The following is an 18,252-nucleotide window of genomic DNA, read 5'->3' as shown; positions in this document are numbered from 1 at the left end:
CAGCATGCACAGATAAATAAAGGTGAATCAGAGGACAGAATATAGACCTTTCACTTTCTTTCCTGTTATTTAATTTCTCCATCTGCAAAATGGGAGGGATGTTTCCAGATCATTGTTTGAAGGTGGTTGCATAAAAGGTATCATGATGATCTTTTTTGAAACCTGGTTTTCTCAAAATACTTACTAACATCTTTGAATCTTCTATTTTGTTCTTGTAAGTTGCAAAAACAGACAAAAGTAAAAGCATTATGATCCTTGCCCAAGTGTAAAATTGCATCAAGGCTAAGAGACTGTGGAAAATCACTGATTTTGTTCCATTTAAACCAAGAGGGGGTATTCTCAAAGCCCAGGATTTGGTGTTTTGCTTTCAGAGGTGTGACTTTGTAGAATTATTCCGTTTATGAATCTTCTATCATAGAAATAGCAATTCACACTTAATTATGATTGTTTCTCCAAAAACCATTGAAAAAGCATTCTTGACTTGTGTTCAGAACAAGATTCAACTGACGAGGCCAATTGACATATTATGTATAGTTTGTTTTTTCCTCATTCCATTCTTTAAATTAAAATTTAATTACAGATTTGCATTTTCCATGGTCTCTTAACATCTTTTAGAATTAGGTTTTGCTTACTGAACTGAAGCATTGAGCTTCACTTAAGCACAAAACAATTACCCTTTGATGTTTTAAAAGAAAAACCCAAAACACCCTATAGAAACCCCCCAGATTTTGTCATTATGATTGATTCTAGTGCACAAAAGACCAGGAGAGCCTCACAAAACTTTTCCCTACTGTATTTCATCTTCTGTCTTTTGTTTGATATGCCTAAATAATATGCACTGTTTTGATATTCAATTCTCCTTATTCTTCTCAGTTGGGAATATGGTTGGAGTTTGACTATGCTGCATTTAGTGGTTTCTTATAAAACATTTGAAATCCCACTACCCATAATTATTTTGAGAGCATGGGTAAATCAAGATGGCGCAAGTTGTAGGTTTCTCCACGCTGGCCTTTCTCTGTTCTGTGTCCCCCTCTCCTCCTAATTCTATATTTTCTTCCATTCCTATTGATTTAATTGGTGAGCCAGCTAAACTAGACAGAAACATGTATATTGTTGCAAAGTGTAAAATGCTTAGTTGACTATAAGGTCATCTATAGTGGTTAGAATAATGGACCTATTTATGTTTAGATATGTATTTGAATCCTGTTTTTGACACTTCTGAGCTCTATAGGCATAGGCAAATCCCAAATTAACTTCTCTTGATCATTTTTCTCATGAGTAAAACAGACATAACAATACCTGAGTTGCCAACTCTTGGGGTTCTTAGGAGATGATGTATGTTAAATCATCATCATGATCATCATGGTTATCCTTTTTCATTATCATTCTCATTATCTTGTTCCAGACAACCCTGGGAGAGGTTACTCTCTCAACTATCATTCTTCTGTATTTAATGTTGAGCAGACATAATGTTTATTGCAGAGATGTCTGGTTTTTTATTTTCTTTTTTCTTTTTCTTTTCCTTTTGTTTTTTGTTTGTTTGGTCATCAAATGATAATATTGACATAAACCTATCTTCTGTAGACTCAAGGAAAGCATTTTGGAGACAAATACACTAGCAGATGGAATGAAAGGGATGATATGTTCCTCATCCTTCTCCCCACAAGGGTTCAATTTTTTCTTACTGGGTATTTTTTTTAAACATTTAGTATATAACTACTATGTGTTAGGCACTGTGCTAAGTGCTGGTGGTACAAAAGAGGCAAAAGATAATTCCTACTGTCAAGGACCTCACAGTCTAATGGAAGAGAAGACATGTAAACAACTGTACAAATAAGCTATAAACAGAATAAATTAGAGATAATCAATAGGAGGAAGACACATTAAACAGGATGTATCTGAAGGATCATAAATCTAGAAGGCATTCACTAGCATTAAGGGGGATCTATCTGTAGGGTCATGAGCCTAAAACTGGAAGGTAACTTAGAAGTCATCTAATTCAACTCATTTAACAGAGAAGGAAACCAAGGACCCTGGGATGTAAGTGATTTGCTTTAGGTTATGAAGGTGTCAAGTGGAGGGACTAGGAAGTGAAGTTAGATTTTGTGACTTCCAGGTCAGCACTTAATCCACTTCCTCCATGTTTTTGGAGGTTCTCAAACTTTGATGTGATAATATCATGTCCAAACAATTATGGGCAACAGTTTTATCTGAGTATGCCAAAGTTCTAGACAATTTAGTGATCATTGTTGTAATCATTGATTTAATATTTATTGTGGATCTCTGTGTATTTTTTTGCTCCTTTGTTCTTGAGTACCTATCATTGCATTATTTGTAACTTCCCCAGGGTATAAATGAATATGTCCACAGGGGGGTGATCAAACTGTGAGTGGACTCAAAATGACACCATCCTCCACTGTATTTGTAGGATTTTTATCTTGGAGAAAAAAAGAAGAGTAGTTGAGGGTAGGGAACCAAGAAGATGGTATAGTTTTCTTTCTGCTTTTCAAGGATTTTCATGGAGAAAAGGCATTAGACTTATTCTGCTTGACCCCATTGGACATTAGTAGGACCAGTGAGCAGGAGTTTATAGAGGAGAAGATTTTTGCCTCCCAGGCAAATTGCTAACAATCAGAACTATCTCAAAGTGGAGTGGGAAGTCTGGGCTATTTCCTTTTCCTTGAGGTCTTTAAGTAGAGATGGAGTGAATATTTACTAGGTTATTTCTAGAGGGTATCCAACTGTTTGACCTCCTGGTTGGTCCAGCTGACGTCCAAGACTGCTTCCAGCCCTGTACATTCTGAGATTCCAGTGTAAGCCCATGCCTTCTAAAAGACAACCCTTGGCCTTCCTATGGACCTCTCTCTTGCTGATGTAAAAAAAACCAAAACAAAACAAAAGACAGAAGGAAAAGAAGATCTTTCATTTGTCTTTTAGTTGTGAGCTGTTTTTTCCTTAAGATGAATGATCTTCTTTTTACAAAGTTCTAGAAACTAAGAGCAAAGCAGTACTCGAGAATACTGAAGGGTTGCCTGAGCTAGCTGGCTATATGGCCTTTAAAAAAAAACAAACAAAAAAAACTCCAAAACAGAATGTAGAACATTAGGGCAGGAAAAAGCTTCAAGGATCACCCAGTGGAACCCCTTTCCTTTACAAATGAGAGAATGGGCTCAAGGGAGTGACTGTCCCAGAGTCACACAGCTGGTTAATGGCAGAACCACCTTTCATGTTTTCCCCTGGGTTCCATTCCCTTTCTGGGATTTAAAATACACAGTTTTATATTGGAGCAAGCATGAAAGTCTCAAAGGCCGGTGTTCAAGTACTCCTTCTGACATATTGTTGTTATTCAGTCAGTTTCAGGCGTGGCCTACTCTTCCTAGCCCCATTTTGGGTTTTCTTGGCAAAGATACTGAAGTAGTTCACCATTTCCTTCTCCAGCTCATTTTACAGATGAGGAAACTGAAGCAAACAGGATTAAGTGACTTGGCCAGGGTCACACAGGTATTAAGTCTTAAAGGCAGGATTTCAAGATGAATCTTCCTGACTCCAGGCCAGGCATTACCTAGTTGCCCAAATTTTAGGGTTTCTAGGAAGAGCACCTGCATAACCAGGTTCCACTGAGATTTAAACTTGGATCACTGGATTCAGAGTCTAGAGAGCTCACCATTACACCATGAAACTAGCTTCTGACATACTGGCTATATAAAATCACTTCAACCTTTATGGGCCTTAATTCCTTCTGCTTTAAAATGGGAATAATGATACCTATGCTACCTGCCTCACAGAAAGGTGGCTTAGCATAATGGGAAGAGAGCCAGTTCTGAAGTCCAGAGGACCTTTCTTTGTGTCTTACCTTCAAAATATATTAGCTAGATGACTGTGGATCAGTTGTGTAACCCCCTTACTCCCCCCCCCTTACTCTTTTAAACAGGAGGTAAAATCAAAGGTCTAGGGGAAAAAAGGATTTGAGGTTTTTTTGTTTTGTGTTCTCACCTTAAAAGATAATCAACGTGCCTTGGGAAGACATAGTTGTTGGTCTGCATTGGTAGAAGGAGTTTTTGTCATCAATAAATCATAGATCTTAGCTTTAAAAATTATAATTCTAGGGGCAGCTAGGTGGCGCAGCGGATAAAGCACCAGCCCTGCATTCAGGTGGACCTGAGTTCAAATCCAGTCTCAGACACTTGACACTTACTAGCTGTGTGACCCTGGGCAAGTCATTTAACCCTCATTGACCCGCAATAAAATAAAATTAAAAATTATCATTCTTTGTACCCAAGGACAAGCCATTCATCCTTTCAGTGCCTGGAACAGTACCCTCATCAATGAAAGGATTTTCCAGCCTGAGAATTATTAACACCTACTGTATGAAAACACTAGACATGCAAGGATAAAAGGAACACTCAGGTGTTCTTTTCACTAGACCTCTCTATGTTAGGATAAGACCGCATCTTTTCAGACACTTCTTTTGGGCCAATCATCTATGAAAATATGGTACAGACTGCTCACACTCACCCTATCTTTCTACTGCCTTCAGAATCACATGATCCCAGGACTGTATAAATATTAACCCAACTATTGATACTCCTAATTGCTTCCTTTGAATATTTAAAATCCTTAAGCCCCTTTACTACATTTTCATATATAATTTTTATCTTCTCATCTGGGACCTCAGTTTACAAAGGTTGTTTTTTTTTTTTTAAGTGAAAGAAGCACATTTTGCAAAACTACATAAACCCTGCCCCATTTCTCCTACAAAGGGCTACAAAGAGTATACAGTTAAAAGAGAGTGGTATAGGAAAGCAATGGTCATGCTTACCAAATGTCTTCCTGTCTTTTCCTCTTAGGGAACAAATGGAATTAAATAGTAAATTTTTTTCAGGTGTGGATTAAATCCAAGGGGGAGTTGGCTGGTTTTCCATAGGCAAGCCCACAATTAGTATATAACTATTTATTTCAGATGGGGAAAGGAAAGGGAGTTAGCATTTATAAAGCACCAACTATGTGCCAGACACTGTGCAAATATTACCTTATTTGATCCTTACTACAACCTACCTGCCATGTAGATACTGTTACTATCCCCACTTTACAATTGAGGAAACCAAGTCAAATGCAAGTTAAGTGATTTACCAAGGGTCACACAGCCAGTATCTCAGTCTGCATTTGAACTCGGGATCTTCTGACTCTGGGGCCATTTGACTATCTACTACCTTAAGGTGGTAACCTCAAGTAATTCCATCACTGAGTCTTCAGTACTCAATGTTATTTAGAAAACAGTACTTTTGTAGGTTGAGCTCAGGAAAGAGGTTGAGCCTGGCTCCAACTGGATTCAGGGCATGCCTGCTACTTAACCTCTTTTTGATCCTGTCTTCCTGTTTGTCAGGAAGGGTTAATAATGCTTGAAGTACTGTTTCCTTCCAGGGATCCCTGGTTGGCAGTTGAGTTGAAGTCTACCATGTTTTGAGAGCCTCAGATAAGTCTTACATAAATAGTTATATTTTTTCCCATGAGGGCAGGGTCAAGACTAATCCAGGGCACCAGAGAGCTGTGTTGTGATGGAGATAGAGGGTACTTAGGTTTAAATATTGGTTCTGTTACTAACTAATTGTGTAACCATGGATAAATCACTCTTCTTTAAAATAGGGGAAATTGGACTTATATGACCTCTGCTGTTCCTTCTAGCCTGAAATCTGTGATCCTATGTCTTCCTCTTAGTACTTAAATGGGTCTATAATCTCATCCATTTGGGAGTTCCCTGCAACTTGCAGGTTGCAGCCCATCCATGTCTGCCTATCCTGTGTGATTATTATGTATATCTTCCCATCATTTCACATCCGGAATGAGGGACAGCAACATGGTGTAGTGGATAGAGCATTGGCCATGGAGTCAGGAAAACCTGAGTTCAAATACAGACTCAGACATTTGACACTTACTAGCTATGTGACCCTAGGCAAGTCACCTAACCCCCAGTGCCTCAAATGTCTGGATCCATCTCCAGTCATCCTGATGTATATTTTGCCACTGGACCCAGATGACTCTGGAGGAAAGAGTGAGGTTGGTGACTTTGCATAGCCCTCCCTCACTTAAATACAAATCATTGCAAGTCACATCACCTCCCAATGTCATGGTCCTCTTTGAGAATGAAAGACAAACAATAAAAACAACAACAGGAATGGGATGGTGGTAGAAGGGGGTGTCTATTTTGATTAATAACAACAACATTTAGGCTGCCCAAGAGGAACAAAGACTTTTAATTTCTGTTTCCACTTCCTTATCTAGCAATATCTGCATACCACTTTACAATATGCAAAGTGTCTTTCTTATTGCCCCCATGAGAAGTAAGTTCTGTAAGTTTCATTAGTCTCATTTAACATATATGACAACCATGACTCAGAGAGGGTGACCCGCTCTGTGTTAATAAGTGTTGGAGCTGAACTGTGTACCCTGATACAACTGAGAAATGCAGATCTTTTAATTTTTTAAGACTGGTTCTCTCTCCACTTTAACATTGTACCTCCGGAAGGGTAAAAGAATGTATCAACAAATTGTGTTGACCCTTGTCTTTCTATGGTAATTGACAGATCTGTCAATTTCATGACAGATCCAAGAAGCATTTTAATTCTTGGCCTTCGATATTGAGAAGTTTCCATTCATCCTCTTATTCTTTGCTTCAGGATTTGAAGGAACTAAAATAGTTTTGCAGTATTCACAACAGTGTAATTTTCTTAGCAAATGGAGATATATTGAGGGACAAGTGTTGGTATTTTAAAATTTTGATTTTATTTGAAATTGAAAAGTCGAATTTCCTTAGCCTGCCTCTTGTTTTCCACATAAGCTGCTACTGGAGGAGTCAGTTATGGGAAATGGGGAAAGTAAGACTGACTTAATAAATAATCTCAGCAGAATAAGGATTTAAATGTTTTTAAATTAAATTTTGTTTTCAATGAAAAAATCTATTTTCTCTCTCTCTCACACACACTCACTCACACACACACACACACACCCCTCATCCTCACATTGATGAAAAGAAAAACAAAACCTTTGTGACATACACAATCAAGCAAAACAAATCCCCACATCAGCCTTGTTAAAATATCTGGACCATGATAAATCCATCAAGAGGGCGGGTGGCTTGCTTCTTCTCTGATCCTTTTGAATCACGATTGGTCATTGTGTTGATGATCTTCCTGAGTCTTTCAGAGTTTTGTTTTTCTAATATTCTCTCTCTCTCTTTTTTTTTTTTTGTGGGGCAGTGAGGGTCAAGTGACTTGGCCTAGGGTCACACAGCTAGTAAGTGTCAAGCGTCTGCGCCAGATTTGAACTCAGGTCCTCCTGAATCCAAGGCCAGTGCTTTATCCACTGCACCACCTAGCTACCCCCTCTAATATTCTCTTTAGGGTGTTTTTTCTTCTGGTCTTCCTCACTTCTCTTTGGGCCCATACATACAAGTCTGCTCAGGTTTCTTTTAAAATCTCACCTCCTGCAAGTAGCCTTTCCCAATCACCCTTAATGCTAGTGCCTTCTCTCTGAGATGACTTCCAATTGATCCTGTCTATATTTTGTTTATACAACCTTTATTGTGCGTGTCTCCACCATTGGAATGTAAATTCATTCAGTTCAGGGAATGTTTTTTGCCCATTATTCTGCAACCCCCACTACTTAGCGTGGTACCTGGCATTTGGAAAACACAGTAGGTGCTTAATAAATGCTATTGACTTACTGACTGAAACCATTTCATTTCCTTTGTAATTTCTTACAGACCACTACTATTTCTTTATGTTCATATGTCATAATTTGTCCTGCTACTCCCCCGTGGATGGGCACTCTTACAGAAAGGTATCATTAGCCAGGCCTGCACTCATTCAGGCCACTTTCAAAGGCCACTGATGTTTTTCAGATAATGGAAAGGCCTATCTATCGTTACGGCCTCCCCTGCTTTCTCTCTCCAAAATGACCTGCATTATCCCTATGATTGGACTGCAAATCTAAGAAACAGAGAAGCCACCCTGAAATTCTGATCAGAGCTGAAGCATTCCATTGCTGATCCATTGCTGTTTTTAGTATTAAAAGGATCCAAGCTTGGGAAAGGAATCATTCTGTAAATAGAGCTGTGGAACATCTTATTTGTCATCATCTTATTATTCCTGTTTCCTCTCCATTGAGATAAATGCATAAAGTTTATGGATTCTGCATCAGACACTGTTGCAGGAGTCTTTGATTAGTGATGGCTCATAGGTATTTTTCCTTTCTTCTTTCTCGTCTCGAAATTTTGAGCTGCGTCGCAAATGTTCTCTTCTTTGATTACTTTTGAAACTTTAAGTGAAAAGGAAATTAATTTTTCTGCTAGAACAGTGGGCCTTTGGGGGAAGTTATCAGGAATTGGACAACATTATATTGTCACTTGATTTAATGTCACGAACTTGAATGTTGCATTGGAAGCAACGATTTGGGAAGGCACCTGGAGAGACCCTGGGTTCTAGCCAGCTCTGTTTGCCTTTGCAGCTCTTAATGACACAGCAGATCATATGACGGGTAATGCCTGTTCATGGGTCTGTGCCGATGAGAAAATGTGTAGTGAAATGAAGCCCAGTAAACAGTTCTACTGTAATTAATTTTTTTTTGAAAAGAGAACATGAGGGACAAAGTTAAATTAGATAACAATATCAGAGAATTTTAATCTCCAAGAAATTAAGAGATTAATTTCTAAGAGATGATTAAGAGAATCTAAATCAATTTAAAATTATAAGGTATTTATAACTTGGAGGGAAGCGTGATGTGCTGTTTGGCCCTGAAACCAAAGAAAAGCTTTCTATTTAAATTCTAAAGAGCTGGAACTTTCCTGTCCCCTACCACCCCTGTTCTTTGCAGATATGTGGGACTATGGGTATGGAATATTGCATATAAATTTTTAGATATTCTGGTTGACTAAGTTAAACATTTTTTCCTCTTTTTAAAATTCTTCATTATAAGGAATGCTTCTGGAAAGGGAAGTTAGGAGCAATACATTAGGTGATGGTCATATAAAACCAAAGGATATTAATAAAATTTATTTAAAAAACAAAGCTGGGGGCAGCTAGTTGGCACAGTGGATAGAGCACCGGCCCTAGATTCAGGAGTACCTGAGTTCAAATCCTGCCTCAGACACTTAACACTTACTAGCTGTGTGACCCCGGGCAAGTCACTTAACCCCAATTGCCCCTCAAAAAAACCAAAAAAACAAAACAAAACAAAACAAAAAAAAAAACAAAGCTGGTTTTCTGAAAATGTCACCCTTTATCTTGGATTCTTTTTATGTGGCTTTAACATTTAGAGAGAAATTGACTAACTCAGAAGTGGACTTCTGATATTGCATTTTCAATGTTCCACCAATTTTATGAGTGACAGAATCTGATTTTTTGAGTTTAAAGTGTCCTTCAGTGGTCATGTCAAGTGCAACCCTCTTTTTTTTTACAGATGAAGAAATACATTTCAATTCCATTCAATGAATACAGAGCTATTCACCTGTGTTCTGCATATAATAGGTGCCCAATATGTATTTCTTGAATGAATTCAACAAATGGGATTCCAGTATCATATATTAAGCATTTTTGATAGGTTGTGCCCTGTGGAGGGAGAAGGGAGAATCATGTGTGCCTGCTTTCAGGTAGCTTATGAAATTAGCTGTTGAAATAAATGTATATACAGTTAAGTAAATATCGAGTGATAAAAAGGAATTTTGAGAGTAGGGGACCTGAATTAATTCATAAAATCTGATGGAGGAGATGGACCTGAGTTGTGGTTTGAGGAATCTGAGGCCGTCTAGATAAAGGGGCTTGTTTAATATCCCACAGCTGGTTTGGCATTAAGCCACCTACTCAAATACAGATCTCCAGACCCTCGTTCTAGGTCTTTTCTGTAACTACAAAGCAAGTTTACAGTGGGTGAGCCAAAAAGAAGGTAGAGTTCTCAAAGATAATGTTTAATTCTACATCTTTAAATGTCTTAAGGAATAGTGGCCAGGGAAAGATAAAAATACAATTGTGAGTCATTGGTAATTTTTCAGATTTGTATGTGATAAGTGTGGAAATGTAGGAGAGACTAAGTGTCTAACTATCGATTATGCCAACTGTCAGCAAAGATGCTTTGTGACACCTGGAATCTAAAACCCTCCAACAGTTAGTTACAACCCCCAGGCATCAGTTTGAAAGTTGAAACACTACAAAAATCCTTTTATTTGCCCTTTTGGCTGATGGCAGATACATTTTGGGTCAAGGCATCAGCCAGTGCTTTGTGAGCACCCTGCAGCTGTTGAAACAATATGTATTTGTGGGGTGGAGGTTTGCCAAGTCAGACTTGTGGCTCCAGATTATGCTTTGAGAACTTGCGTTTTCCACCGCCCATGCCCTCCAGTGTCTCTGATAGTTGCATTGCTATGTCATGCTGAATAATTCGCAGCATTTAGCACTTAAATTGGCTCATTGCAGACAATCCAATTAGAATAAAGTCTATTATCGTTTTGGTACCTTGGAATGAAATGGAGTGTTTAAGCGATGAGCATGCCATGCAGGCAGCCACTTCCCTTCTAACTTTGCTCTGTCTTAAGATTGTCTTGCATTCTGCGAAAGCAGAGCTGGATCCCAATCTTGGCTCTGTATCCACATTAGTGTCACACCTTTCTGACACAAGCACTCTGGTTTCCCACCCTCTTCCCCACTGCTGTTGGTATTTGAAAGACTGAAGGAGCTAGACATTCACATCTCAAACTCTTTGTCAGTTCAGTGTCTCTCATGTCAAATTTTATTAAAGACGGTTTTCTGGGTCAAAGTCAGGAGCACCGGAGTCCTTTTCAGCAGGATAGCACAACAACCCATCTGGGCTATGATGCAGTAATGCAGTTCTTATCAAATGGTTCAGAGACTGTGGAATAAGAGACTGTTTGAAGAAAGGAAGGATGGGCGCCTAATGCTGCTGCTCTCTGGGACACTGGAGTGTTTTATTCTAGTCAAAACACTTGCTGTAATAGCATAGGAAAAAAGAGTTCCCTTGAGATAACCTGAAAAACAAAGATCACACTGAAAAACTGCAGAATGGAGTGGTGGATTTATTGTCTTTTCTTCCTTCCTTCCTATCTCAGATATAGATTTACTAAGATGTACCCACCCTCCCCAAATGGGAAAAAAAATACTGATGTGTCTTGATAATCCTTCACTGATATCCCACTCTGATTTCTCATTATAGAATAGATGTGACTCTGAGGTCCAGATCATTGCAGAGTTTAACTCCTAGCATTTCCTACCAGACTGGGAAGGCATCAAATATGGCCCTGGTAAGAACAAATTCTGTCTGTTTTATGAAGACCAGTGTAGCCAAATTCAGAAAGACTCATCATCAATTTGGTCATTGGATAGTGGATTTTTTCACCACAACCCTTAAGAATTATCCACTAGATTAACAAGTAGTAAGTATTCTAGAAGCACCTACTATGTGCCAGGCATCATACTATACACTGGAGATAAAAATACAAAAATGAAAAAGACCCTACCCTCAAGGAGTTTACTTTCTAGAACTAAGTTATAGAGGGATGGAGATGTATATCATTGGCGAGAGCACTCACACATCAGAAAACCCAGGTCTTTGGTATATTAAAGTACATTGACATATGAAAATGCAGGTAATTTACAAAACTGATAACTTAGAAAGCTTTTCAATACAAAAGCATTTTGTATAGCATACATTAAATGTAGCTAAAATAAGATGTGATTTATAACTATTAGATTTGCGGCTGAATATAATCCCTTCTACTATGGAAGTTTGAGACTGGTGGATTGCTTGGCTTAGATTATTCTGAGCTTCAGTTAACCAAAGTATATTAAAGGTCCTCTCCAAGTCCAGTCCTAATATGGTGAGCCCCTGAAAGTAGGGGTAACCATGCTGCCCAAGGAGGGGAAAACTGAATTTGGCCTGTCGTATCAGCTTGTCAAAATCATGTTGGTTCCTAACTTTCTGGTCCAGTGTATTAAAAATTTCAACCAGCCTACGTTTGTGTCCTGGAGTGTGTGTGTGTGTGTGTGTGTGTGTGTGTGTGTGTGTGTGTGTGTGTGTGTGTGTGCACGTGAGCGTGTGCACACGCACGCGCTTGTGTTTTCTAAGCCTTTTTCTAAGCACCCCAGTTGCTTCTTCTAGTGCAGTGCTCTCACTTTTAAAAACTCTCCTGAGGGGGCAGCTAGGTGGCACAGTGGATAAAGCATGGGCCTTGGATTCAGAAGGACCTGAGTTCAAAATCTACCCTCAGACACTCCACACATTGCCATTGCCCCCCACCCCAAACAAACAAAGAAACCAAAACCAACTCTCCTGAATATCCTCACCTGGCTATTCTCCCTTGTAAAAAATCTCCTTCATCGTCTTCTAAAGGTTTAGTCATTATACATGTATTAAGATGGAATTGTTTGTGCCTAGTTATTTCCTATTTTAGCTCTTTGTTTTTCTTTTGGACTTTCTTACCTTTTAGGCTTAAATTTCTTCAAGGCCCTGAGCCCTGGCTTGTCTTCAGTCTGTAGACCCCAACAATAAATAGTGCAGGACTAAGTAGGTGCTGACTTATTCTAGAAAGATCAGGGGGTTCTTTATAATAATAGCTTGAATATTTATATAGCATGCTAAGGGTTGTAAAGAATCCCAACTTATCCCCTTTAATTGATTTAGAACCAGAAAGGTCTTTGGAAATCATAGAGTCAGACCTTCCTAATTTTACTGATGAGGAAAGTGAGACAGCATGTTTAAAGCAATTGGGATTGCTCTCTTTCTAGGTCTAGAGTGGAAGGGGTCCCCTGAGGAAACAGGTTTAGGGGAATGAAGAAACTTGCTGAGAGGCACACAGGTGCTGAGCACCGGAGTCAGGTTTGGGCACAGGTCCTCTGTGTCCAGAGGAACTGCTCTTTGTCTATAGTGGAGTTGAGGTCATCCAGAGAGGGTCAGAGACAGGATTCAATTTCAGGTCCTCTAGATCCAAATTCAATCCTTTGTTTAAGGACAAAACAAAAGTACTGTCCTGTAGGAAGTCTCACCTCCCTCCCTTCCCTTCTACAAGTAATGAGCTTTGCCCCCAGAGAAAAGGCAAGGCAGAATGTGCATCGTCACAAGAGATAAGAGGTGAGTTTTCTTTCCTTCGGTTTGTATTTCTTATTTTAGCCATTAAGACAGTAGCTGAGATCAGTCTTTTCAGTCCCTGGCTGACTAGTGCTGGGATGTCTCACAGAAAATGCTCGCGATTTAGTGAATGAGAAGGTGAATAATGGCTTCCAGAGGAGGCTGAAGCCAAGTCGACATAAAAAAGTTGAGAGCAGAATTAGGGGAAAGTGAGATGCGGAAGAACATGAGTTTCCTACGCTGTAGGTACAACAGGGTAAGGAGATAACTCCGGCTTCTTTTCTCTGATGGCGGTTAGCTTAGCACTGTGGGGCCAGGGATTACAAAAGCAGCCCCACCATGGCTAGAGCATAATGAGGCCTGCATGTTGACATCTTAATGTGTGCTCAGCGATTCCCTGCATTAAGCTACCGCCAGGCTCCAGCGCCCAATGTGGTCAATTGTACACCCAGGGACCTATTGATTAACAGGAAGTGTATCCCTGAATTTAGCTCAAAGGACAGATTTTTTAAATCTCCTTTTGACTTGATGGATAGGTAAAATTATGACCTTTGTTTTATTTCTAGAGGAATTGGGTCTGCCCATCCATTTGTTCACTCATTCAACAAGAACTTAACAAGCACCTGCTATTTGCAGGAGACAGTACGGGGCAGTGGAAAGAAGGAAGCATTTTGAGTCAGAAAACTGAGGTACAAACCTGGTTCTGCCCTTGATCACCTGTATGACATTGGGCAAGTCTCTTAACTGCCATTTTCTTCTGTAAATTGAAATGATTGTACCAGATGCCCTCTAAGAGTGCCTTCAAGTCTCTAAGCCTGTGGTCCATCGACAGAAGTCCTAAGAGTTTGTTTGATTCTTTCCCCTTGCTTCTACCAGAAGTTATTAATATTTATCCCAGTAGTTTTTATTTCCATGGCTCATCCTTTCACAAACTGATACTGAGAAGCATTTCTTGGCCAACCTCTCATGGGCAATCCTCTGGGCCTCAGATCCCTTATCTTTAAAATGAGTCTAAATGGCTTTCTGCTCTTAAATCTATGGCCCTGTGACCCTTTTTATTTCTTTTTCTTTGTTTCTTTCTTTTTGTGAGGCAATTGGGGTTAAGTGACTTGCCCAGCTTCATACAGCTAGTAAGTGTTAAGTGCCTGAGGTCAAATTTGAACTCAGGTCCTCCTGACTCCAGGGCTGGTGCTCTATCCACTGCGCCACCTAGCTGCCCCAACCCCTTTTATTTCTTGCATTATCTTGTTTACCTGCTAAACAAATGTGCCAAGCTATATCAAATTCAGAGTTGATTTTGTTACCTTTTGTTCTTAAATTCTGTTTCTTGATTTCAGGAGTTTTCTAGGTGAGTCCCTGAGTTTGGAAATGTTAGAACCAGAGCCTAGATGGTTTAGGTGACAGATAGAAGGCTTGGGATATACCTTAGAACAGCATCAACCACATTATAATTATCAACACTAGTCAGGAGCTGATGTTTCTGTGCTTCAGCTATGTCTAAAAGACAGAAAACTGAGGGAAACATTTTACAGGTTAACCCATTGCTAGGTTTTTGTTGTCAAGCTGTTTTCCATTTGACAGTAGAAACATGATGGTTGCTATAGATATACTGGAAAATCAAAAATAACCATCTATGCTTCAAAGAGAGCAGTGGTCACTGGCCTTTCTTTCACTATGATCCACATTGTGGATGTGACCCTCAGTGTCATTTCAGTCTTGCCCTTTCCATTTATAAAGAGTTTTGCATCCATCAACTGCATGGATTTCAAAAACAGCCTGGCAAATCAGGTCACATAATCATTATCACCTTTATGTTATAGACTCATAAGGGGTTTAATGGCCTGGGATCAAAGATACAAGTATTTATCACGACCAGGTCTTTTGGATTCATGTTTTGTACACCCTCCTCACCTTGAAACATCCTGCACTCTTGAGGCCCATTTGTCCCAGTGGTGACTTGCTCTCGAGGGCTGCATTTTGTGGAAGGATCTCATGTGGCCATGCTTTCTTCTGCTCCCAGATCTGTTTGGGAGTCTCCATGCTTCTATGTGGGTATCTTCTCTCCTCCTTCTTTTCTAGCTCCCTTTCCTGTGTTGTCTTCTGCCATTAGAATGTAAGGTCCCTTAAAGTAAAATTTAAAATAATAATAATAGTAATCATTTTTTAAAATATGGAAGCTCCTTGAGCACAAGGTCTGTCTTTCTCTTCATTTGTATTTATCTCCCCAACTTTAATGCCTGGCTTAATAAATGCCCATTGACTGCCTTCCTTCCATTCTTTGCAGCTCCTGTTTTATCATTGATCTGAATGAGTTTGCACTAGTTAGTAAGAAATCACCTCGCACAGTCTTCTGTCAGTTTCCATGTATGATTTTCTGGTCTCCCCTGTTAGGTTGTACAGTTGTAAAAGCCAGGTGGCATGTCTTTTATTTCATTTTATTTTATTGTATTGTATTTCCCACAGTGCCCCATAAAGGGTTCCTCTGTACCTCGCTGTGGTCTGTGGTGGTTCATTCGGTGCTGTCGACTAAGACTCAGATAAAAACAGGCAGAGTCATGTTTGGCTTGCTCTGTAACTGTGTGTCATACAGATTGTGACCTGGATATCCAGGTCTCTGTGTTTGGTCTTTCTAGAGGTAGTGATGCTAACCAGACCCTTACAGATCAGGGCATTCTCTGATTTCTTTGTTACAGATTCCTGTGAATCATAGGAAGGAAATGGGGTTTATTTAGGGAAGTTATTGTTACTTCAGAGAGATTATATTTAGAGTGGTTGTTTTTAGTGCCCTTCAGATCTTCTGAAGCCAGGGAAGGAACTAAGATAAAGGATATTCATTAGGTAGATAATAGGGGACAAGGCTAGACCTGTGATTTTTTTTTTTAATAATAGGACACTCTCTGGAGAGGAAACTCCTTCTACCAATTCTGGCAGACACTCCCTTTCCAATTTAGAATCCCAGAGAGTGGGCAAAGGCATTGAAAAGTTAAGTGACTTACCCAGGGACACAAAGTCAGTATATATCAGGTCTGACTGGCTTCAGTACTACCTCAGTAGCAAAGGAGAAAAAAAAATTTTTAAATTGAGATATCTATCCAGACTTAGCTGAAACTTGATTTTGTGTCTCCAACAGCCTCTCATCAATACAGCTAGTGTTTGTTTTGTTTTAGCACATAACGAGCCTTTGAGGATTCTTGTTTGGACACTGAGCTTTTTTTTTGTAGGTTTGTGCTAAAATGCGGCGTATTGAATAAAAAGTAAATGACAAAAGATGCTTTTAGTCATTTAACTGAAGACATTAGAATGCATTTAGCCAGCACTAGAAACTTGGTATTTGATAGACCTTGTGTTATTCCCATTTTAGAAATGAGGAAACTGAGCCCCGGGTAGGGTAAGTGATACTTACCCATGGTCACACAGCTAGCAAGGGTCCAAGGTTAGGTTTAAATCCAGGCACAGGCATTCTTGAAGACTTTCTCCAAGATAACATATAGGACATCTAGGGTGCATAGAGCTCTGGGCCTAGAGTCAAGAAGACCTGTGGTCAAAATCATTTGCAGATATTATCAAATATGTGATCCTGGGCAACTGCTGCCTGCCTCAGTTTCTTTGTTTGTAAAAGTGGGGATGCAAAAACCTCCCAGGGTTGTTGTGAGAATCAAATGACATACCATTTAGCACAGTGCTTGGCATGCAATTGGTGCTTAATAATTGCTTAATCGTATTGATGCTCTTATAGTGGATAGAGAGTAGGGGTCTTGTAATCAGAAAGGCCTTAGTTCAAGTTTTGCTTCTGATAACTCCTGGCTTTGTCAATTTGAATCAACCAGCCTTTATTAAGCAATTACTATGTTCCAGACACTGTCCTAAATACTGATAATATAGATAGAAGGAGAAAGGAAGACAGACAGTTCTTTACCTCAAAGAGTTCACATTTTAATGGAGGAAGACAAAACATAAAAAGAAGCTGAAAAGGAATGGGGAGTGGCAGAGAGTAGGGGAGAGGGTGCAACACATTGTAGAGAAAATCCAGATAGTTGAGTAGAGCATGGCTAGTAGTGAAATAACGTGACCCACAGCAAGTCCTGTGATCTCTCCCTGCTCCAGCCAAGTGTGTGTGTGTGTGTGAGAGAGAGAGAGAGAGAGAGAGAGAGAGAGAGAGAGAGAATGTGGAGGATTGATTGTGGAGGGGTATAGTCTGGGATGTAAGGAGACCAAGTGGAAAATCTGTTTTTCCCTCCTGACTACATTTATTTAGAGCTCAGAATTGCCATATTGAGAGAAGTGCACAGCAGAACTTCATATCAAGTTTCTGGGTTATATTCACAAAACACATAAAGACAGTTGTACCATCTGAGTTTATCATTTCTCTTTATCTCTCCTTCTCCTCCTCCTCTACTTCTCTCTCCCTCTCCCTCTCCCTCCCCCCCCCCTCTCTCTCAATTCCTCCCTTCCTCCCTCCCAGTTGGTTTGAAATCCAGGTACCCAATTTCTAGTACTTGAGCTTGTTCCCTTCCTGCCCTACCAATCTACAGAGCTGTCTTCTCAGTAACTTTTATAACTCAGTAATTTTTAACTGGGTTTCAAAGCAAGATAACTATTACTTAAATTCACTTTGTTGGGGGAGTCATGATTATTTGTATGTAAAATCTTTCTCCATGGTAGACTGAGGGGTCCATATAATTTTCAATATTTAACTCTTCCTTCTCCCCGCCCCCTGCAAAATACATTTCAGGTCTCTGCTTATCAGCTCTTCCTTGATCTTTAATTAAATGATTCTAGCATTGTATTCTAAATGTAGGAACAGTCCAGCTGAATAGGGGCCCTGCCAGCAATGCGCTGTGACTTTGGTCTGGGCAAATATCCCAGTTGGCTGTTTTTAGATTACTTATATCCTGTACCATTGAAACAGAATGAGTCCATCTTCCTCAGTTGTCAGTCAAAAGAGGTTTATCCCATTTGGGCTGCCTTTTTGACTGGTTCTTGAAAGGTACAGACTATCATTTGGGAGCTCTGGGTGGTCTGCTGTTCCCTGTCTGAGTTTGCCCTAGGATACCTTTTAAAAGGATAATGGCACAAGATCACAGTAGAACTACATTGTGTATGTAATAGTTTTACAGACCGAAA

At 39.6% G+C, this 18,252-nt stretch overlaps 1 protein-coding gene and 1 long non-coding RNA gene across 3 annotated transcripts in view; one reads left to right on the top strand and one right to left on the bottom strand.

Annotated features, from left to right (window-relative positions):
- Nucleotides 1–18,252, top strand: part of PTPRG (protein tyrosine phosphatase receptor type G) — an 848,612-nt gene that overhangs the window by 374,953 nt on the left and 455,407 nt on the right. The gene's annotated exons all lie outside the window — the stretch shown is intronic.
- On the bottom strand, nt 10,880–16,635 carry LOC122755631. The gene is made up of 3 exons (XR_006356398.1): nt 16,532–16,635; nt 15,040–15,250; nt 10,880–11,032 (listed from the first exon to the last, which is right to left on the bottom strand). It is a non-coding gene; the product is annotated as an uncharacterized LOC122755631 (long non-coding RNA).

Source organism: Dromiciops gliroides, chromosome 1 (genome assembly GCF_019393635.1).
Source record: "Dromiciops gliroides isolate mDroGli1 chromosome 1, mDroGli1.pri, whole genome shotgun sequence".
NCBI classification, from domain to species: Eukaryota; Metazoa; Chordata; class Mammalia; order Microbiotheria; family Microbiotheriidae; genus Dromiciops; species Dromiciops gliroides.
Note: the sequence above shows the minus strand (reverse complement) of the source record. Positions and strands in the feature narration are given on the sequence as shown.